At 41.3% G+C, this 24,512-nt stretch overlaps 1 long non-coding RNA gene across 1 annotated transcript; it reads right to left on the bottom strand.

Annotated features, from left to right (window-relative positions):
* Positions 1-360: 360 nt before the first annotated feature.
* On the bottom strand, positions 361-22,970 carry LOC128422954 (uncharacterized). The gene is made up of 3 exons (XR_008332637.1): positions 22,686-22,970; positions 10,027-10,243; positions 361-432 (listed from the first exon to the last, which is right to left on the bottom strand). It is a non-coding gene; the product is annotated as an uncharacterized LOC128422954 (long non-coding RNA).
* Positions 22,971-24,512: the final 1,542 nt, after the last annotated feature.

Genomic DNA, 24,512 nt, shown 5'->3' with positions numbered 1-24,512 from the left:
TGTTAAGAATAATTCAGACTCTCACACTAGAAGATTATCTTAATCCTGCCTGTGTGTCTGGGACCACACAGGGGCCAATTCTGGTGCTCGTTTATTTTCTGAATCATTTCGGGAGACCAGTCAATGAATAATTGCACTCTTCTCAAACAACCTGATTATAAGCCTTTTAGAAGTACTGTGATGTCTTTGCACTTCAGTCTAATTGAGATCAATCCCCTTTTCTCATGTGTGCAAATAGCCTGTGTACAAGGGAAATTAGTTCTGTCATAGTGAGCCTTTGCAAGTTCAAGGAGGGGAAATGGGTTGAGCAAGTGCAACTAAGATAAATAAAACAGAGATGGCTTAGCTAAGAGTGCTCATGCTCAACTCTCAGAGCAGGTATATCAATGGGGAGGGGATGAACACAAGCCTCTTGTTTGTTTGTTATCAGTTCTTGAAAGAGAGATAAAAAGGGTTATCTTCCAATGATACAGAGGAGTCATCGCTGATCATCAAAACTATATAGGTTACACTAGACATTCATTCTATCAGTGTGGTTCCTCCCGATAGTCTATTTATCCATACTGTACTCTATGGGCTCCAATATGTTTACATGCTTTTGAAATTTACAGCCATTAGGTTTCCCATAATCAGTGCAACTCTCCTGTCTTTAAGACCCCACTTGCTCCTGTTGATTAATAAGGTCTGTCAACACCAAAGCCAGTCATAGTGGTTGCTACTGAAAGATCTGAAGACCCTCCTCAGTCCAAGGTTGAATATACCACTCCTTATCTATCCCACAGTGCCATGATGGAGGGGGCAGTCTTGCATGGCTCTGGTAGTTTCTAGAATTTAGATACCATGTAGATTCTATCAATGAGTAAAACAATAGTCATAGTTAATTTATTTATACACCACATTTTCCACAAAAACATCTGTGCTCAAAACAGTTCAAAGCAAAGAATCAGCCTACAATAAGAGTACATAATTATAATATATGAAAGACATTACAATATCACTGTAATTGCTGTACATTATAATATAACACACGATTAGCAATTCACTTAAAATAGGAAATACTAAAGGTTAAGTCCAGCCAAAGGCTACAATGAGGTGCGGCAATCATCTCGCTTCTGGCCAAGGAGCAACAGGAGCTCACCCCATCATGCAGATTTGAACTGCCAACATTCTGATCAGCAAGCCCAAGAGGTTCAGTGGTTCAGATCACAGCACCACACGCGTCTCCCCATGTTACTTAAAATACACCAAAAGTGAGCATAAAGTTTACTAATAAGTCAATGAACATTTTTCAATACCTTCACATCCAAACGCAGCCCCAAAGCTGATGGCACAAGTGACTGAAACTGTCACCCCCTTGCTGACAAAGACAGCATCTCTCTCCCATTATGAATTGGACCTACGAGTAAAACCTCAGCTTGCACACACAGATCTTTAATCACAATTACAAGTCAGGTCCAAGCAATGTAAGAGACTAGAATTTCAGCATCTTCCAGCAACCCACACCCACACATGTAACAAAGAGAAGGCATCCTCAAATATAGAAAGCATATACTTCTGGAACTCCCTTAGCAAATCAAGTGCCTACAGGCTACAACTTCCCATTTTGTCCCCATAGGAAAACATCAGGATAAAAGAGAAGGAATGCTACCTAAAAGAAAGTGAAGATTCCTCTTGGATTCAGCTGGTTGGTTCCAAGAGTTCAAGCCCTACCCAGCTATTATGCCTTCTCTGGGAGTTCATAGTCTAATTTATAATCACAAACATTTCACTTCACTATCTATGGTTGGGCAGTTCCATTATTAGGCCAGCCAAAATGTTACAAGGGAGTGAGCAAGCTTTTGAGCCCTCCAGAACTCTTTATCAGGCTGAATGTTAAACAAGCATGGGGGAAGTTGGGGAGGGGGTGTAACTGGTGGTTAAAGCTTTAAACTTTGCTTAGGTTTCAGTCTAAAGACAAAGTCTGGGAAGAAGGAGCAGGTTTCAGGTTAGCATTGTGCAGGTTTCAAGTTAGTCACCAGGATGAGGGAATGAAGAAATACACAGTAACTCAGTTTGCACATAACGCTAAGCCAAATCATGGCAGTGCAAACACACAAGCATGTGGGCTGTTGGAGAAAAGATTATTGCTGCTTTGCTCCTCCTCTGCTCCTCCTCCTTTGAGCTAAGCAATAGTTCAGCATGGTTGTCTGAATCTAGGCTTATGGTTTATTTCCTCCAGACAAACCACATAGAACAAACCTTGATTACAATTCATTGTTTACCTGGACAGAAACAAACCATGAGTCTGAAGTGGACAACATGCTAAACCAAACCATGGCTTAGCTCACAGCAGAACAACAGCAGCAGCAGGACCAGAGAGGGAACAAAGCAGTCATAATAGGCTCTCTGGAAAACTTCAAACTCATACACTGGCTTAGTGTTATCTGCGAACCAGGTCATAGACTGATTCCCTATTTTTAAAAATATATTTTATAAAGCCATGCAGCAGTTCCCTACATTTGTCTGTAGCCTTAAGTGAAACACACAGGTTCCTTGTGGAACAGCAGTAAAATAGAAACACAGCAATTTTTACATTAGCAAAGCTGGAGATTCATTTTAGGTAGTGTACTAGATAAAACAAAGTACTGTATGTGGAAACTGACTTAAGTAGCTTCATCTGCAATTATGGATTCATCAACTGCAACCAGACCATGGGCAGAAAAGGCACTGTTGAGGGATGAAATTAAGTATACAGCTACCATTCTTCCAAATGTATCATGCCATTGCTGCCTTCAACTCCTGTGAAAATGAAAAGGGCAGGGAAATGGCTATATATCTACACATGTTGGGGTAAACTAAAATCTATCACTTGGGAAATGAGAGCTTTGATGCCTTACTAATGAAGCAGAGGCAGGACATTTCAGCACAGCATGATCTTTAAATGAAGCACTTAATTCTCGCTCTTATTATAGTAATTGTGCAATGACATCCCTTTCCTTGGAATGTCTCATCCAGCGTTGGCTATAGCCTCATGCCCCCAAGGAGGCGACACTGTTTTTCCTCTCTCCACATTCTCGTTTGTGGTGGTCTCATTTGGGTTAACAATGCAATTACAGTCTCAATTTATGTGACTAGCTGCTAGAACAGCAAGAGAAACATTCAAATAGGCTGCTGGGGGGAACTGCATGCCACCCACACAGTGCTACATTGGCACAAAGCTGTGCCACATGGTTGCAGTTGACTTTTACCACTGAATCTCTCGGGAGCTCTTCATGGGCTCTTCAACCTTGCTGAAGCAATAGATGTAGATGTGTAGCTTTCTCAGCCCAATACTATCTTTCAAACATATGTTTCACTGCTTCGATAAAACATGGATTAGAAAAGACTATGGGGGAAAGGCAATAGCTCAGTGGTAGAGTACATGACTTTGCATGCAAAAGATCCCAGGTTCAAGCCCTGTTCTCTCCAGGTTAGGCTGGGAAAGACTGCTGCCTGAGACCCAGAAGAAACCATGCCTAACTTGGCTTGACCTTGTGGAAGACAGCTCCCTACGTTTCCAACATGGTGTTTGAATCTAGTCTGCATAAGCACTGATCCAGCCAGGCAAAAGAACTCGGGGAGAGGCTGGAGCAGCACCAGTGAGCTCTGTGGCTGTCATGAGCTGGTTGGACACAGAGGGATGGTGGGAGGAATCAGCTGGGAAACCACCAAGGGAAGAAAGCCCAGAGCCCGGGGAGTGATGGTAGGACAACAATGAGTGGTCACTGGGAGAAGAGGGAGAAGACTGGGAAGATGATCAAGATCAAGCAACAGAGGAACTGGTCTGCTGTCAACTGGACCACTCAACAAGCAATCTTTCCGAGACTGTTCTTCAAATACTCACCGCCCTGAGAACATGCTTGCATTGCCTTTAAAAAAATACTTTCTAAATCTCTCTTTGCTTTAGGAGAAGGGGGGACCATTTAAAACATTTCCAGAACCTCCTAGCTGAAAAGCAAACATTTGACTTTTCCGCTCCACATGCACTGGAGGTTATCTTGCTGACAGCTTCCTTGAGAGATCTGGTATTTAATTTCCTGGGGAAAGGTTTCTGCTGGGAACTGGCAGGTTTTCATTGTTCTCCATGAGTCTTTAAAATTTCTTTTTTTAAAACAACAACAACAACGCACTGCTAGAGTTTTTTCCTTGGTAATGGCACTTCCCTAGCCCATATTCACAATCAGACTCAACATAATGACAAAGGACTACTATGGCAATTAATCATAAATGCGTAGGCTACCCAGCGTGTGTGCACTCATGTGTGTTCAAGGCCAAAGTGGGAGGAGCAATGAGTGTGAATTCTACCTCCGTACAGTAGGCTACATGCACTCACCTCCACTCTCTCCCCTCCATCCAGACAAGCAAGAATCATTAGCAGAGTTCAAGGAAACATTTCAGTCAGGCAAGAACACTTAGGGTGTGAAGCAGGGCCGGCAAAAGGAAATTATGAGGCCTGGAGGGCTGCATGTGGTCCCTGGGCCCAAGGTTCCCCATCCCTGCCCTACTCACCTTCCAACATCCACAGGTGTCATACAAAACAACTGACACAACAACCAATAGCTTCCACCATAATGGTGCAAGTCAAACAACTTCCGCCACTTGCCCACAGACACAATCCATTCCCAGGGTGTTCTTCTTCACACTTGGTCATGTTCTGCTCGGAAGCAATTTGAACACTTTTTAAAACATCCATTAAAGCTCTGATGAAACTCACAGTAGTTTTGCAGACCTTTTGACTTACTGTCTTTTTCTCTTTATTACACTAAGGTCTAAAGAGCGTCCTGCGGCTTTGCTTTCCCTGTGACCAAGGCCTCTGGCATTTACAGTGCACAATCAATCATGTCAGCAGCCAGTGTTTGCATAAAAGGAAGAAATACTGCTTTTTGGAACAGGGAAAGCCTGTGAAAGTTAGTTATGGTTTGTGATCATTTCTAGTGCGCCACAGTATTGGGCCGGCCAGCAGTTTGAAAGGAAAGCCCAGCTCTATGCTGTCAGCTAGAATGGTGTCTGATAATGATTTGTCAACATTTTAGGAGGCATTTTTTGCTGACCATCTGCCCAGGCCTATGTATATTTATGCTGAAGAAAGTTCCATGTGAATGGGAAGGATTCACAGCTCACAACAATGCTAATAACCCAAGCGAACAGCTCACAACTCAAAACAGTAAAAAGAAATGAGAAAGTTTGTTTCAGTGAATTTGTATTCTCTTTTTCTGTAGATTGTATTCAAAACACATATACTGGAGGCCACCGTTCAATGGTACAGCTCATGCTGTGCAAGCAGAAGATCCTGGGTTCAATTCCTGAAAAAATTGATGTACAGGGATATAATTTCCTGCATATCTCAATGTTGAGCTGAAACACACACAGATTCCCCCCCCCCCAATTCCTGTCTCACTCCCTAATGTTGACAAAGAAGTCCTCCGCACCCATTTCTGCTAATAACATTGTATTCATTATTATATTCATTATTAGACATAACATGTGATATGCATATACACTCCTGTTTCCTAAAGCAACCAGCATATAAAAAGATATACAACATATAATTAACTGAAATACTTATAACAACAGCATACCTGCTGGGAGCTCACTTGATAGGCATTTGCTTGGGCTTTGAAAAATGTTCTAAATGAGGCGATTCCCTCATCACCTCTTCTGAACAGTCTTCTAGATTAGGGAAAATGGTGCTTTGAAAAATGCCGAATTGGAAAAAAGAAATGTACAAAATATATTTTGCTAGGCTAAAACTCCCATTATCCCTCATCCCTTGTGCTAGAGCCGGTGGATGGGAGTTGGAGTTCAACATCCGCAGAGCCAGAGGTTCCCTATCCCTGCTATACCCACTTTTCCCTTACGTCTGAGTAGACACATATAGGGATGCACTGAACGCTTGAGGGGGAAAAAACCGTGCAGGGAGAATTAGGTATTCAAATGGCAAAGGAAAGGGCAGCACCTTTCTACCTTTCTGCTTGCATTGCTTTTAACCTCTCCTTTCAAAGGGATCTTATTTAAGCAATTTTCAGTGAAAGGGCAGCATCGCTGAATAGATCAAGCAGGAAGATAAACCAACACAAAGACAAATGCATTCTCCTTCCTTCTTCTGCTATTAAACTGCCAGCACTGCAGAGAACATTATGTTGCACTTTCTCGCTACCCTCTCGATTACATCGCCTCTAAACGTCAAAATGCTTTTTTAAACAACTGCTGGGTGGGTGGCCTGTTGCAGCCTGTTGAGGTTTCACTGCCAATCTTCCTATACGGTTGAGTTAAACAGCTAACCCATAATCTTCTCTGTGAGAAGATAAAAGAAAGCCTCAGGTTGTCCCTCATCATTCTCCTGCGCTCTGAAGCCCTCAGGGCTAGGGCCGCTTCTGTTTAGTTTGCCTTGTGACTGAGCTTCAGGCTCTCTCTGGCGTACAGGAAGCAGCTGCACACCCAGGTTTCGTGCTCCCTTAAGCATGCAAGTGTCATGCAGGCAGCTGGGAGGCAACAAAAACAAGGATGCATTTTCTTGGGGTCATGGGTTTGAGCCCCACATAAGGCAGAAGATTCCTGAATTGCAGGGGGTTGGACTAGATGACCCTTGTGGTCCCTCCCAAAGTGTGTGCAGGGCAACTGAGGTGACTCTGATCTCTGTACAATATGCTACATTCCAGCCATGCAAAACCCAGAAATTTACATATACACGTTCACACAAGCATACCCACATCAAGGTAAGCAAGAGGCATTATAATTCAAGGACCTTTTCTAGCCAGGCAAAAGCATCAGAAAAGCAGGGCTGGTGAGGTGTGTGGCTAGGAGACAGTCCCTAAGGCCAAATAGAGAAACCTTTGGAGGGTTGCATTTGGGCCCCAGATTATACTAAGAACTGAATAAGCTCTCTTTCAAGGGACTTAACAGGTCCAATGAAAAGATGAATATTGAAAACTGAAAGTTTCCTAGTGGGCTGCTAAGTTGCAGTAGTTATTTAAATTGTGGGGTATCTTTATTTTGTCAATTGGCTTGTTAGAACAAGGAAGGGGAGAGGAAGCAGGAATGGATTATTTATGGAGAGAAAGGTCTGTGGACTGACTGGTTACCTTGAAAACCCTGTGTCAAGGATGAGATTGGATGCAAACTGCATCTGAATTCTAACTCTGGGGAAATGCAGCTGGTAAGTGAGTAAGGAAAGGCACCCTGCATATATATTTAGAGTTACTTTAGCTTGCATAGTCCAGGACATGGGCTTTGGTTTTGAAAACAGACTCCTGTTCTGAGACCTGGTAAATCTGAACTGGACACTGGAAGGGGTGGGACGGTCTGCCTATTAAAAGATGAGAAAGGTGGTGGGGAGTATAACCCCCGTTCTGGGTGCTTATGTTGGCGACCGCCACTTCTGGCAGTTTAACAGGTGCACTGAAGTGCTCCTTCCAGGTGAGGCTTCTGCATCAGTGGGGTAGCTATAAGCAAGAATCCTACATGGTTGAAAAATTATTATCCTTTGGATAACTAAAAGGTCTGTTCTCTTAAGTTTTACAAGAGCTTAGACGCAGATAATGTCAGCACTGTATTTGCTTTACAAAACATAACTGAGATAAGAAATTCAATCTCACCGTATGAGACTTGGAATATGAAACTTGGAATTCTTTATGTGTACCAGGGACAAGCAATGTAATAAGTATAAATCTGAAGGAGAGTTTCTATAAAATAAATCAAAGGAAGTATTATACAACAGTCAAGTGGTTAAAAAATGTTTCCTAAAATATTGGAGAAGATATTGAACAAGCAACAGCTCTAAATGTATTATGTTTCTATATGGTGGGACTATAGTCTGATTAAAGAATTTTGGAAAAAAGATTAATCAAATTATTAAAGAAGTTATGGGAGCTGAACTAGAAACAAATCCCATCACAATGCTTTTGGGACAGGTAAAGTACCAAATAAGAAGAGACATGAATATTTTGGCATGACACATGTTAAGAACATGTTAAGAACAGGAAGACCAATATGTTCCAACCACTGATCAATGAAAGTGGAATATTTTGGTGATTAAAAATTATGAGGTATAAGAGCTGTGGGAAGAACCCAGTCAGTATGGGCTTTTCAGCAACTTGGATATTGCTTATTTTGTATCGGAACGAATTTAGATCTGATGGAACAGTGCTCTTCAATATATCAAGTATGAAATAATGTGCTTAAGCTATTGAATGTGAGCTATTGAAATCAAACTATTTTTTTAATGAACCATCTTAGCACTGTGCACCTCTCAACTGATGTCAAAATGGCTATTATCTCTACAGTAGTTTGATTCTCTGTTGATCTTCCCTAGAAACATGTTTCCCTTCATATACTCATGGAATATTTTGCAGCGTTTTCACAAGAGACCATGGCTATGTAGGAACAGTAGGAGCCAGCAGAATCAGAACGGTAAGTTTCCCCTGGGTAGCACACATATCACAATGAAGGTATAAGGGGCAGGAATAAGAACAATACTACAGTGGTGCTTCAGGTTACATACGCTTCAGGTTACAGACTCCGCTAATCCAGAAATAGTGCTTCAGGTTAAGAACTTTGCTTCAGGATGAGAACAGAAATTGTGCTCTGGCGGCACGGTGGCAGCAGGAGGCCCCATTAGCTAAAGTGGTGCTTCAGGTTAAGAACAGTTTCAGGTTAAGTATGGACCTCTGGAATGAATTAAGTACTTAACCTGAGGTACCACTGTACAGTACCACCTCTCTCTCTCTTATGCAATATATTATGTTTTGCCTCATGCACAGGATAAAAAAAGAAGCGCAGGAAAGGTAGCTGCCAGCAAGGTCTTTACATTTAATTAGGAGTAATCTGTCGCTGTTTCTATTATCCCCTTCACTGCCACCCCTTCTGGCAAACTATGCCAGGAACATTATATTTAAAGAAATCAGCTGCTCAGTAAATGGAAGCACATATAAATTAATGTTAGATAAACCTCTGCCTTGTTACCTCTCTGGTAATGACCCCCAATAAATAAAAATGTGATCTAGAGCGTTGTTAACATGAGAAGGCCAAGGGATAAACTGGCCTGCTTTGTGCGACCAAGGATTTTTTAACATAGAAATCTGGTTTCCTCTGGAATAACTCTAGCATGCAACTAATGTATGTATTGTCTGTTTCAAAATATGTACATGTAACAAGAATCTGGCTCCTAGCACGGTGTCACCTTCCATATATACAAAACAAAATTGACACGTGTACAGTTGTCACAGACAGAAGCGAATGCTGGGAGTACAGAGAGTTTTTCTGCATGGAAGGGTTATCAATGTAAAAGATAATTTCCTGTACTGCAGCTCATAGGGACAAAAAATAAGTGTATTCCAGGGAACACAGAAACTAAAAGGGTTACTTAAATGATTACCTGCACTTTTAAGAATCTGCCCAGGCATGAAGACCTTGCTCATGTGCCCACCTATGTGGTCAAACTGATTGGCAGGTTCAAGGAAGAGACTTTTTTGTGGTGGCTCCCAAAATGTCTAACACCCTCGTCTCAGAAGAGGGTATAATATTTAAACAGCTTTTAAAAATCCACTTTTTTGTTAAATAAGTCCTTCCCCAACCTGTTTTTTAGCTTACCTTTTTAATAACTGTTTTTAGCTTACCTTTTTCATAGCTGTTAATGTGCTGCCTTTGTTTGCATCTATTTGGTTTTTATGACATTGTGAATCACCTTGGGTGCCCAAAGGTAGCATATGTATAATTTTATGATTTTTAAAAACTGTTTTAAAGGCTGCAATCTTAAAAAAAAAATACTGGAGAATAAGCTCTACTGAACACAATGGGACTTGCTTCCGAGTAAACATGCATAGGACGAAGCTTTAAGCATATATTTAATTTAGTGTCCTGTTGCTTTCTAAACTCTGGATGTTGAAAGGAAGCAAGGATCCGTTTTGCCAAAAGCAAACATACACGAAAGCTGTACAGCAAAAAAAAGATTTAGCTCCTCACAATGAAAAGCATCTTGAATACAGATGGCAAAGAAGATTATAAATTCACCTTGGACTAGGCAAGGTGGGTAGTGTTCAAAAGCTGGCTGTCACTGGCTGGGGGTCTGCTTGTTGGCCTGTGTGCGAAAGTTCAGTTGCTCTCAGCCCTTTTCTGAATAATGGGCAGCTGTCTCCTTGCCACGACATGGCTTTTACGTTCTGGGTCAGCAGTGAAAGGAAGAGCTGCATCATAGCACACAGGTACTAGAAGGACAGGACAGAAATCTCTATATAAATAAAAACAGAGAGAGTGATTAAACCTCCAGTCTGTTCCTCCAACTCCTAGATGTATGGAGGGCAGGGCCGGATTTAGGTTTGATGAGGCCCTAAGCTACTGAAGGTAATGAAGCCCTTTATAAGTCCAGCTGTCCTTTGTCAACAACAAATTGTCGCTGTTTTTTTGTGTTGAATATATCCAATATGGTAATTTATGGACCTAATAGGTATCTAAAGCCATTTGCACATGCAGAATGTACCGGGTAGGCACCCTATACATAGAAATGAACAAACCAGTGATGTTTTAGGGAGCAGGCTAGCAGGCAGGGCCCATTACTTACATCATAGGAGCCTACACAACACTAAACACTGTTGCTGTGTGTAGGTTTTATTTTATTTGTGTTTTATATTTTGGAAATGTACATCCAGTTTTTTCCTTTAATTTTGGGGGCCCCCAAGAGAGTGGGGCTCTAAGCTATAGCTTGTTTAGCTTATACATATATCCAGCACTGATGGAGGGCAGCTATGGAACTGCTTCCAAGTGTTTTGCTGGACCTTTTTTAAAAAAAAATCACATACCATACTTTTAATATAGGTTCATGCATTCTTATAATGCACACAGTAACACACAAATAGTACTTGCTCAATGCAGTTTGGCACCTCTTCACAAACTGATACTAATTATGTGGTGATGGTGATTGGAATAACGAATGACACTTAACAACAAGTCCCCTGGCAATTTCAAGTGTTTTGTTTATCTTTAGAATACTCAGTGTCTGGTGCCTAACGCTTTTTTAGGTTCAATGCCTCATTTGGTGTAACAGCAGTTAGTTGCCTGTATTCCATGGAGTCAGAAAAATAAAGGCAAGTAATGACATGGTCTTGCCACTCCCCTGGGCACCAGAATGTATCATGGCTGTTGTAAGGGAATTTTAAAAATAGCTTCTCTGGACCTTGTTGAAACCGTTGTTTTGTTTTGCAAAGCTTTGCCAAGAGATTTGCATTATGGTCATGTTAGATGCAGCAAAACCATCAAAGAGTCTTGTGGCATCTTAAAAGACTGTAACAAATTTAATGCGGCACAAGTTTTTGTGAGCTATAGTCGGTGCAAGAAACAGTGAGGTCAGAGGGAAATTGAATGCAAAAAATGTAGAGGAGACGGTGGCATTTACATTACAGCTCAGCGGTGATCATCAGCCAAGCAGCGCTGGGGATTAACACAAAAACCTTGGCTTTGGCCCACACTGTTTTGTGAATGGCTACCATTAAACTTTAAAGTAGTTGTCCCTGTTGATAACTCTCTGCATTGCATATCTTTATGATTTCACTGCTGACAATCCCGCCATAACACCATCTGCACGTAAATGGCCCTTCAGGTCTCTTCATCTGGCCTTCAGGCCTTTCCCCAGGCCATATTACCTCACTAGTCCATCTTCACACACTCATTGACTGTTTCCCCTCCTCCAGTGGAATGTGCCCTTGAACTCTGATGATAACTTTGACTTAGGCTCACACACCCCTGTCTATCCTCTGTAGAAAAGAGCCTATTGTACAGAGGTAAAATTATTTTCTCTGTCCACATTTGCCTCTGGCCCTGCCCACCCCTGGCATTTGGCCCTGGGAAAACTGCCTAGAAGGGAATGTGCTCCCCAGACTGAAAAAGGTTCCTCACACCTTTGTTGTGTATCTGATGAAGTTGACTTTAATCCCAAGAAAGCTTATGGCACAATCAATGTGTTAAGAGTCTTGTGGCACTTGAAAATCTCTGTTGTATTGTGTTTGATACATCACTGATTAATTGGGCAATTAAAAAGTAACACAGATAATGGAAGGTGTTAATTAACCTTCCTTGTTTTAACATACAGATAAAGATCAATGGAAGAACACTTTCTGCATCCAGAAGTATACAGAACAGCAGGCAGTGAAAAGACTAAGATTCAAACGAAACATAACAGGATTGGAGACAGAGATGCCCTTCGGTGAGTGGAAGACCTTTTCTTCATGCATCCCTCATGTATTCTGACTTTACCTTCGTGTGCGGAGAAAAAGAGAACTGAAATTCAGAGGCGCTTCTGTTCGCAAAAGCCTCTCAAGATCCTTAAGCTAGCTTAAGGTCTGCACAATATTTTGCATAATAATGAAGATGCTGTGGAACAATGCCACTGGGAAGATTTTTCCCACTGGTGTAGCTCTGGTGTCACATCCACAATGTACATTTAAAGCATTCTTTTAACACATTAACCATGATGGCCTCCCCCAAATAATCCTGAGGACTATAGTTTAAGAGTCTCCTAACAACTCCCATCAATAAATGACAGCTCCTAGGATTCTTTGGGGGAATATGACAATGGTTTAAGTGTGCTTTGCATCTGTCGTGTTGTATCTGCTAAGCAGAGCAAAACCATGGTCCGGTCAGTGCAAGGATTTCCCCTTGCTCAACAGGTCTCTCCCCCCCCCCCCCGCCTGTGCACATCTTACATTTCAACTTTCCCCAACTCTTTAAGAGGAGATTGGGACTAGATGATCCTTGGGGTCCAACTCTAGGATTCTACGATTTGGGTAGGGTGCTGGTTGAACACTGGGGTAAGGAAGTATTGTTGTACAAAAGGAAATCAGGAGCTTCATACGTTCAAGCAGAAAGAAAACAATTGTCTAGCTGGCTGGAGTCGTAGGGCTTCTAGCAATGCAGAAGGCTTGAGTCCTGCCCCCACAATTTTCACTTGTGTGAAAATATCCAGGAACTTGTCTGGATTGAATAAAACCCAGACTTCCACATATTTCTATCACTGTTGTCACATTCCGCCTTCTTTGTTTCCTCTTCTTCACGGCTTCTCAGACATTTGACAGGTACGTTTGTGTCCTGCTCAGAAACCTTTAAAGACTTCCAACCCCCTCCCCTCCCAAGCGTATCATGCTCAGCACCACAGAGATAGGATAGTTGTTGTGTGAAAATGGCTTCCTTTCCATGGAGTGTATCTGAAGAAGTGTGCATGCACACGAAAGCTCATACCAAGAACTAACCTAGTTGGTCTTTAAGGTGCTACTGGAAGGAAAATAATTTTTGTTTTGACTATGGCAGACCAACACAGCTACCTTTCTGTAACTTTCCATGGAGCAGTCAATCAATTAATAAATCATTTTATTTGCATGCTGCCTTTCCAAGGTTGAAACCATGCTAAAGACTGCTTACAATATATTAAAAAACCTTAACTGCAAACATAACAAATGCAGTCATAAACAATAAACAAAACCTCAAAAAATACAGAACCAAAGGAACAATTTCCACGTAGATCATAAGATCCAAAATACAAAATACAAAAAAACAACAGCAGCAACAAAACCCCCTAATACCCCAGCCCAATATTCTCTTTAGAAGCCTCAGCTTTTGCAGCTGGAGTCAGCCAGGTGAGGAAAGGCCTGCAAGGCAGGGAGCAGGTCTTCCAGAACTCACAGACAAGATGGCCCCGTGATGGAATAGTGATTCCAAGAGGCATCTCCTAACCTTGCTCACAGAGCACACTACAGTAGCTCCACTGAAGTTCCTTCCACTGTGGTTTTAAGAGCAGCAAATGCTTCTCCCCTCTTTTCACTTCTCTGATGAAAACCAGGCATGCCCTCCACACAGACAGCTCTAAAGAACACACATTTTGTTCCATTCCCCGTTGCTGAAGTGGTCAGCTAAGCAGTTACTCCCTCTCCGCTGGCCCATTGCCATAGAGAACATATGTATTTATCTAATCGCGCAGAGATAAGCAAATCCGTGCACATAATATTCCAAGCAACCGGTGGAAAGACAAAGCCAAATGCTAAGCTTACCTTGAGAACAAATTAATGGTTGCTGGAAATTCTTGAATCCTCTTATGGGGGTAAAAATGAGATCAATCAAAATCATGCAAGCTATTTAAAAACTTAATTAAGAACCCTTTGTAGGGAATGTAGGAACAGACTGAAAAATTTTCATCCTGCTAAAATAGACAATAATATCAAGCTTCTTCCCCCAACAATTGTTGTTTTCTAGAGTTGCTGTAAAAAAGTAAAAAGTAAATTTCAAAAAGCTGCTCCCACTGCTTTTTCCATCGCGCTGCCATACATCCGGGTTTTCCCTGACATTTTGCAAAATTCCCCCCTGACAACAGCCACGTTCACCACCCACAGAGGTGCTAAAAACCGCCACAAGATGTCTCCCTAGCTGGTTTGGGGGCCGCCCCTGGTTCTGGTGCAGGTCAAATAAATACGCCCCCACCTCCCTTGTTCTATTAGATTTTGGCATGTGGCTAGGGCAGCTCGGAAGGGCCCTTATACCTGGGTGGACAGCTTAAAGCCTGCTGCCGCTATACAGGAGACAAATCGAAGAAAAGGAAATACGATTTGGCCCTGCCCTGTACCTTTAACCAATTGCGGCTAGGAGTGGCTAGGAGCTAGATGGAGTCATAGTTCTAAAAAAACAGAGTAGACTCTCACACACACATTGGCTAGCTTTCGTTTTGAGAAAAGTTCGTTTTGGGTTTCTCAGAAGTACATAAAGGCAAGAAGTGGGAGGGGAAAGCATTAGCCTGCAATGGTGCCCACCTGAGAGGTGCTGGAACTGCGCTCTGGAGCACTGGGTATATATGACATATCCGGAATAATGTTTTCTTTAGTGACAAAAGGTGTTTCAGTATTGCAAAAATAAATATCTTAATGCTTGGGGGAACAAAACTGCAAACCAATCATTTTCTCCTAAGTATAAAATGTAAAGTAACGGAATAGCTCCCTATTAATATTATAAACAAACACATGTTTACATTGCTAAGAAGTTAAACAAATGTCTCCCAGAAGGTATGCACTTGGTATGTTGATATTCCCAGACTATTCGTTACTATTTTGGAGGTTGTTTTATAATAAGCAAATGGCTTGATGGAAAGTAGTAAATCATAAGACAAGGATTATGAAAATATTATCTAAATTAGCATTCAACCAACAGTCAAAATGTGGGAATTTCACTGTGCTGAAATATGTGACTGCACTCTCAACTCCAAATGTGTTGCACACAAAAATAAAATGTTAATCATAAATTCTGGTAGCTACGGGGAATGTGGGGAGGAGGTAATCCCTTAACACATTTGTGCTTTTGAGGAATCAGAAATAATACAGCTCAAATAATACAGCTGCTACAATGCCATGGCAAGAGATGCACCAACTCAATAGCTTTAACCAGTTGTTGACTTTATGTTGCAGAAGATAAGAAGCAGTAGCCATATTTCATATTTTGAGACATACTGGGTTAAACAACAGGATTGGGATAAAGGTCAACATATTTTAGGTCAAGTTCAAAAGCAACTATCCATGTGTTTTTTAAATACATATTTATAACGAAGCAGGTGGCGTTGTGGGTTAAACCACAGAGCCTAGGACTTGCCGATCAGAAGGTTGGTGGTTCGAATCCCCGCGATGGGGTGAGCTCCCGTTGTTCGGTCCCAGCTCCTGCCAACCTAGCAGTTTGAAAGCACGTCAAAGTGCAAGTAGATAAATAGGTACTGCTCCGGCGGGAAGGTAAACGGCATTTCCGTGCACTGCTCTGGTTTGCCAGAAGCGGCTTAGTCATGCTAGCCACATGACCTGGAAGCTGTACGCCGGCTCCCTCGGCCAATAAAGCGAGATGAGCGCCGCAACCCCAGAGTTGGTCACGACTGGACCTAATGGTCATGGGTCCCTTTACCTTTAATATTGGCTAGTGTAGATGCTTCTCCAGTAGTATTTACTGCAAAGTTAATATCAATGCTGAAGTATCTCTGTGTTCTGATCAGGTAGCTGCCTCTTGGTATTCCCTTTCTATTGAATTGAAGCGAAAGGAGCACACAATTATTCTCTTGCAGATCTCAGCTCTCATAACTCTTTATGGCAATATTTTTCTGCTTTAAGCTCCTTTAATTCATAGGCAGGTATACTCCGAAATAATAAGTCCCACTCTATGTGCAGGCCTTCTCAGAAGCAAGTCCCACTCTAAAGTGAAAGAATGATTAAGACTGGAGCATCAGTTTGCTTATAATTGCAGCCTTAGGGGGCCCCTTTTATTTTGAAAAGATTTCTAGCAACTGCTGTAAATGAAACTCTTGCTAACCAATTGCCAAAAGGCTTTGCACATTAGTTTTCAGCCTTACAAAGTGTGTAAATGAGATTTTAGCTGACGGTTTTGAGCTAATCTGTCAGATTAGTCGCTGCCTGTGCTACTGGGGTAATGGAGCAGGGAAGTGGTGGCATCATTTTCTATGTCATGTGTGTATGATGTACGGATGTGTGCTGGAGGTTATCACAAGTTTATCACAAGTTTATTGGCTCCTTTTGTGCATGTGTGGAATCCTGCTTGCTGGTTTTCCACAGGAACCTGTTCAGCCACTGTGAGAACAGAATGCTGGGCAAGATGAGCCATTATTATGCACAATTACCCATTATAAATACATTAAATTTAAAAGGCATTCCCCATTTTTATTTAATTTTCTTCTCTCATGTATTTTACACACTATTTCTGCGAGTATAACATCACTTTGGAGTCCCTTCCCTTCTGATTCCAAATTTTGTCCCAGTTCTCTGTATGGTAGCATGCTAGTTACTATACTCTGGTACATATAAAATGTACAAAGTGATCTCTATGAAGAGTCTTCCTTCAGACGTAGACAATAATGACATTATAGGGTTGTTTCATCTCCCTAGTAAACAATTCTTTACTTGTCTACAAAAATATTATCATTTTCTTTTAAAATAAAGAACCAAGTCTTGATCACATTATTTCTCCAGAACTCCTGTTAACAGAATATTCATTTATTGCCAGTGCAAATGTATACTCACAATTTTTCTGACTGAGGTGCATTAGGGATCGTTTTATTTCATATTTTAATTACGGCTATTTATATTTAAAGGGATTGTTTTATTGGGTGTTGTAATTCTTAATGTGTATATTTTAAGACTTGTCTGATTGGTTTTAGTTTAGAACTCTATGTTGGGATTAAGTGGTATATAATAAACAATAATAAGATGAGAATTAGGTTGAAATATAAGGCTTCTTACACCAATGACTGCAGATCCGCCACCACTACTGAAAATACAAAAGGGTGTTTGCACGAGGTATAAACAGATAAGTGTAAGACCTGCAGATTCCCAGAGATTATCCTTGTACTTTTCACCTCTATGTATGTTGATTTCCCTATCCTTCAAAGTTTAGACTGATACATCTTAGAGTGCATCCTGTTTACAACTTTCTCCTCACACTTTTTCTGGACCTCAAATCGTGAGGCCATCTTGAATTTATCTTCTGAGAACAAAGGGGCAAGCATGGCTACTTTGATTCCCCAGCTACTTAGTCAGGACTATAAAACTCCTTCCTTAATAAACATCAGCCTTCTTATTTCACACCAGGACTCAGTCTGAATCCTTTCTAATTAGAGGTGTGCTCCAATAAAGTTAATGTTTGCAGTTGCACATAAACTCCATATGCTAACAGGAATTTCCAGGTAGAGCTAGAAAAAAAATCCCTGTCTAAAACCCTGGAAAGCTGCTTCTGGTCAATGTAGACAATACAGTGGTCTAACTGGATATAAAGGCAGCTCCCTATCTTCCTATGTCAGATCTTAACTCCTCTCATTTTACAGACATGGTCTCAAACACTAGGTTGGGCACTGGTGCTAAGTCCTTTCCTCCCCATCAACAACAATGAAAGAGGGGGAAATGACAACCTGAGACCAGTTTATTTGTGAGATCACCTTATTCCACATCAGCCCACTTACAGAATCATACCACAAGGACCAATTAGTCCAAACGCCTGCAATGCAGGAATCTTTTGCCCAACGTGGGGCTTGAACCTACGACCCTAAGATGAAGAGTCTCATGCTCTACTGACTGAGCTACCAAGGTCCGCTTCCATTTGGAGGACTGGTACTGTTATAGGTGCCACATAATACCCATTCCGCATTTGTAAATCTTTTAGTGTGGCAGCACCTATACTTTAGAACACCCTTCTTACTGATGCCAGGCAGGCACTTTTGCTGTACTCTTTTCAATGCTTGCTTAAAACATTTTTGCCCAGGAAAGTCTATCCACAGATTCAGAAGTTATATGTGTTTTTGTTTTTCATTTTAGCTACTGTCTGCTGCAGTCCGATTGGTCCTAGAACAATAGGATTCAGAATGCAGCAGTCTGATTGGTCCTAGAACAATCCAGCTCCAGGTGGAAGTGAATCCACAACCTGATTGGCCTACAGGAGAATCCCGGAATTAGCCAATCACATGCAGCCCATTGTGTAAATAATGTATATAAAGGAGATATTTTGAGGAAAATTTAATTCCTCCTCACCACTATGAATAAAGAGCATGAAATCCACTCTCGACTCCAAGTATATTTCAGCTACTGTTGATTTCGATCATCTTAAATACCTGTTGTTTTTTAAATGTGTTTAATTTTACATTTTTGTAAACTGCTTAGGGGTTTCCGTACAGTCAAGCGGTATATAAATTTTGCTGAAGAAAAAAATAAGGATTGCTCTCACCACCTTTTGAGCTGGGACCATTGAAAGCCACAAGCATTCTGTGGACTGAAATACAGTGCCCTCCCTGCCCCCCCCTGAGCAAATAGGACTACTCTCATTCTTGAGTGCAGTTAGGCATCATTGGAAGCCAGATAATTCTTCCTGTTTCCTGTAATTGTTTTATTACAGCTTCTTGATTTGCCAATTCCCTCTAATTTTATTATGTTCTGCTTCATAGTTCGAGAGACAAATTAACTACTTCCCATCTTTCACCATATGTGATTAAATTTCTTAGTAATTATGCTGCATTTGCGTTCTGTTAAGTTTACCAGGTTGCATAGCTTGTGTCTTACTTTATTTTTTCAATATTTTTATTTGATTTCCAGCTTCCCTCCCCTTTCATGTGCGTTCTGTGTAAAATTCTCTTCAAAGGTTTGTAATTCTTTATTAAAACATTTATCACACCTAAACAAGATAACAGGTTTCTCCTCTTTCTCTGTTTGTGTGTTTTGTTTTGCTGGGGTTTTGCTTTCTGACATCTCTACATGGGTTCTTATGCCGAAGACACACTCTTAGTACAGTTTAGTAAGTGGCTTGTTGCAGTGACAGCCGCAAGCAAACTTTCAGCTGTGCATTCCATTCTCTTTTCCTTCCTGCCCATCTTTTCTTTGGATCTTGGCCATAGTAACTATGTAAGCCCAAGTCTGTGGTTGTTTGAAAAACCCACTTCTTGAAATGGTTGTAGCCAGGAAAAAGGCCAAATGAGTCAGACTTATTGGCATTTGGAGCTGAAAAGGGCTGTTTTTAGCTGCTGTAGTGCAAACAAATAACTGCCTCATGGTGGTTAAGAAAAAAGGATGCACTCCTCTTATTCTTCCACATGCTGGCACACTGTTGCATCCATGCAGAAGATTCAGAGCCCTTAAGACAGAGTGGGCAAACTCTGGCCCGCCAAAGAAAGTTGGACAACAGCTCCCATTATTCCCGTCCACTGGCATGATGGCTGGGGTAGCTGGGAGATGTAGTCCAACAAAAATCTATTCTAGACCAAGGACTTACATGTTCCCAGCTCTGCCTCAGAGGTCTGAGAGAAAGCATTGTGGGTTAAACCACAGAGCCTAGGACTTGCCGATCAGAAGGTCGGCAGTTCGAATCCCCGCGACGGGGTGAGCTCCCATTGCTCGGTCCCTGCTCCTGCCAACCTAGCAGTTCGAAAGTACGTCAAAGTGCAAGTAGATAAGTAGGTACCGATCCAGTGGGAAGGTAAACGGCGTTTCTGTGCACTGCTCTGGTTTCGCTAGAAGCAGCTTAGTCATGCTGGCCACATGACCCAGAAGTTGTACGCCGGCTCCCTCGGCCAATAAAGTGAGATGAGCGCCGCAACCCCAGAGTTGGTCACGACTGGACCTAATGGTCCGGGGTCCCTTTACCTTTAGCAGCACCAGAGGAACTTGAAATCTCCAAAGCCCTGTGGCTGAATGCCGGTGATCTCAGTGTTAATGTACTATTAATGTCATGAGCAATATTTATTGAGTCTGACATAAACATGACCTCTTATGAGGTATATAGGCAACAAACTTATATTGATTTTCTATTTGTCTAACTGGCATGATTTTCCTCAAAGAATCCTTGGAATTATAGTTGAGGATGCTGACAGAGTTACTGTCCATATGGCCAGAGGGAATGACTAGAAAACCATTTTATGTTTGTGGTACTGATGTACCCTCAGAGTTCTCTTTTGTGAGAGATTACATAACACCATAAATCTTAATCAACCAGCTTTGTGAATATATAATAAACTAATTAATAATGTTTTATTGCTTTATTGACAACATTAACGCATTGGTACTACACTGTCTAAATGATGTCTAAATGATGGGGAATGTGTAGCTTTCCAGATGTTGATCTCAGCATTCATGATTCATGGCCATGTTGGCTGCAACATTGGAGATGGAATTCAACAATATCTGGAGGGCCATGTGTTCCCCACCCCTGGGCTACACTGACTGACAGGGGCTTTCTAGGATTTATTTAAGTGGGGCTGGGAGCCTTTCTTCTCAGCCCTATCTGCAGATGCTAAGGTAGAGCAATGGGAAAGTGCATCTGGTTGTTAACCAGAGGTTTGGTGGTTTGAGCTCACCCAGGGATGGCTGTGGGCAGGATTCTTGCACTGTGGGGGTTGGACTAGATGACCCTCAGGATTCCTCCAATTCTACGATTTGCATGCAAAGCATGTGCTCTACCACAGACCTAAAGGCCTTCCCCACTTGCCTTCATTGGAGTTGTGAGAGGGACTGACAGCTCAATCACATGAACATTTGCTCAAAAGTAGCGGTGACTTGATCCGTCAGTTCTGGTTTCTCAGAGTTTCTCATTTTTCCACTCTTAAGTTCAGTTATCCACATTTTCACATCAGTTTGCAATAACAATAAAAAATATTTCAGCGCAAATTTACCCTAATAAACACATTTTGGTATGAAATTTCCTCTAATAAGCACATTTTATATTTCCCTAATATAATTTGCTACTTTCACTGATAGCATTTTTTACTTAGCTGACAAGGCATATTGCAAAACTGGGAGGAGTGTGGATTTCAAAGCATGTCTGTGTATTTCAGTTCATATATTTTTTCAGAAAGTGTGAATTAGGTAGGCTCTCCTATAACTGGAAACTGAATCCGCCCCCCCCAGCCATACTCAGAAGTAGCCCCATCTGTTTCAGTGGCACTTTCTCCCAAGAAAGCATATAAAGAACTTTACTCCTGCTTTACTGCTTTTCCAGATGCCGAGTGAGGCTTAATAAAAACAGTATAATATCCATATTTTGCCTAAGGAAAAACAGCAAGATTGTCGTTCCAAAGCTCTACCTGGTCACTCGGTCTCCCAATTAGCAACCATCACTAAATAGAGCAAAGGCACAATTAGAGAGGCTCCCCCCTTCCTCCCCTCCCGACAGCTTAACCAAAGCTGCTGCTACTTTAAAATGAAAGCTCGTTTTATTCTGCTGAGGTTTCATCATTTGATTGTGTGCAATTAGCTAATGTAAATGGCTCAGCCACCAGCAACAGTGCAACTGCTCCCTCGCCAACTTCAACTATCTCTGGAAACAGTCAAAAGAACAGCAGAACCAATCTTGTCAAAGGGCAAAGGGAGGAAAACAAGACTGTCTGCAACAAGTGAGGTGGCCATGTTTTTTGTTATTAAAAAAAATGGCCCTGCTTCTGGGCCTTTTCTCAGCAGTCTGACATTTATGTACTATTCATTAATTTGCATTTACTTACTATAAATATGCTTGCATTGCTTTTTAATTATATTCTCAGAACAACTGACTAAAAGAATAAAAGAAATCAAATGTAAATATTGGTGAAGGGGAGAGAGGGAAGCTAAAAGCGGCACCATTACAGATGCAGCATAAAACAGTCAGCAGGGAAAATAAAAACGGTATTTTGCTTGATATCAGAAAGACAATATGGGGAGATGCCCAGGAAAATTCTCTGGGGGGAAACCTCTAGTACTGGAGCACCAGCTCTTGAGAAGTGCCCCCCCCTTCTCTTGAAGGCCTCTCCTTCAGAGCACAGGAGCACCAAAAGCAGAATAAAATTAAGCAAGAAAAGCTACCACCAGTCACAAATTTTCTGTTAAATTTCTGGGTGTCATGCTGCTGTTAAAAGCATAGGAGAAGTCTTTGAGAGAGCACACCTGCAAAATTTGCTCCCAGAGGCTTGGGAGACCAGAACACATTTTTGAGAGCACTGTTGCCGTTATTGATTAAATTTGCATGCCTTTACCAGTGGATCCCAGGGCGGTTCACAGCATAAAATAATGTGTGGGGTCCCACTGTGTGTGTGTGGAACCCAACACGTGTCGTGAAAAATACAGCCCACCCTAGCCAAGCAGTTCTTTACGTAAGCAGCTATATTTTGAAAATGGGTGCACAAGAATCTTGAGCAGACTTACTATGGCATCTCCCACTTCTGCCTCATCGTCCTTGTAAGCAAGGATTGTGGTTTTGCCACAATCTGGCTTCCTCTTCCCTCTCACGCCTACAGGAAGTTCCCTTTTCTGGGACTTCCTGTTGACCTAGGAACTGATTACATAACGCGGAAATGAGAGCATCCCCCACATGGCGCCTGAGGAAATCTGGGGCTAAAGAAAGGGGAGGGAGGAGTGTTGTTCCATATATTAAGTGATCCAACTTTTTTTTACCTCATGTCATCCAATTTTTCTTAATATGTGGCACACTTGTTGAATGATCAGAACTTAGTTTAATTTATCACTCGGCTATGGAACACATTTTTAAAAGAAAAGCCCAACTAGCTCTTCAGATACCTTTCAACTGAACAACTTTCTAAAGAAATGCCTGAAGTAACTGATATTACAGTTTGAAGTCTTATATTTTACTCCCAAGAAGACCCATTTATGCTAAATAGAACCCGATAAGGCAGACATGTATCTACATTAAAAAAAAGGTTATTCCATTGAGCTCCTAAGATGCAAATTTGCAGGTAGCTTTCTAAATGATCAATACATATTTGGGGGGGGGGATTTTTTTAATTATGTTAAATTTTTTAATCACACTTTAAAAAATTCAGTTTTGTAGCTTCAATTTAAAGGACGCCCATCATATTAAAGCCCATGAAGTTCTGAAGAGATCAATGTTTTAGTTTTGACGTATCTCCATTCTTGGCTGAGCTTTTAAGGTTTTTGTGTCATCTGCAAGGCCAAAATGGTCTATTTTTTGAAATTTCAAACCCTCATAACTCACAAACGGGATAAGATAAAAAAAAATTTTTTTTTAGATATAAACTTAGTTTTTATCATTCATCTGGTGTATAAAATATTAAGACAATTGGATGACATGAGGTAAACAAAATTGGGTCACTTGATACGGAATGGCCCAGGGAATCACCATCCTCTTAGGCTTCCACAAGACAGAATCTTAAGCTCCTGTCTTCATCCTACCTGTGCTGCATTCACCTGTCCCTGCCAACTTTTGGGCAACATAGACAGGAAGTGAAGGAGCAGGATAGTACTAATGTTTTCATCAGAATTTTAGGCTTAAGTATTAGTTTGCGTCATTATACACAAGCGATCATGGTGGAACTTATATATGTGCAGAGTCTAATCTCTGATCTCTCACTGAGGCTGGATCTAGACACACCGAAGAAACGATTCAGTTAAACGTGTTGTAAATTTAAACAGGGAAATCCAGTAGGCGAAAAATGAGACTCCACATCGCCATCTAGTGGCACAGTGTTATATCGCATATACAACGCATATAAATAGCTTTTTCTTTAGCAGAGTCCTAACTCACAATAGAACTTACACTGTATATTTATGTGTGTGTATATACATCCCACCCCTTCGGCTTAAACTTTCTACTACAAATCCATGGTGGTTCTCTTTCAGCTTAAAATACAGAACAACAAAGCCCTTGAAGTTGACCCCTGTGAAAATAAGAGATAAATCAAAATACGTTTAGTAGCTTTGGCAGGGAAATCTTTATCCTGAACTTGTTTCATTCTTATCTGCCCACAAGGGATTTGCTTGATTTAAGTAGTAAGTTTAGATATTTTGTAGAAGGACATTCTTAACGGTGTATATACTTCCAGAGTCTTTCAGTCAATCCCTGATTAATGGACATAGAATCTGTAATTAAAGCACTGTCAGAAGCCTGAATGTCCCCTAGATAAATCTACTCTCATCTGGTTTTTGTAGTTATTGGGAAAGAAATCAACTTGATTTATTCTTACATTCACATATTTCTACTTTATAATACGTTAG

This window comes from Podarcis raffonei, chromosome 1 (genome assembly GCF_027172205.1).
Source record: "Podarcis raffonei isolate rPodRaf1 chromosome 1, rPodRaf1.pri, whole genome shotgun sequence".
NCBI classification, from domain to species: domain Eukaryota; kingdom Metazoa; phylum Chordata; class Lepidosauria; order Squamata; family Lacertidae; genus Podarcis; species Podarcis raffonei.
Note: the sequence above shows the minus strand (reverse complement) of the source record. Positions and strands in the feature narration are given on the sequence as shown.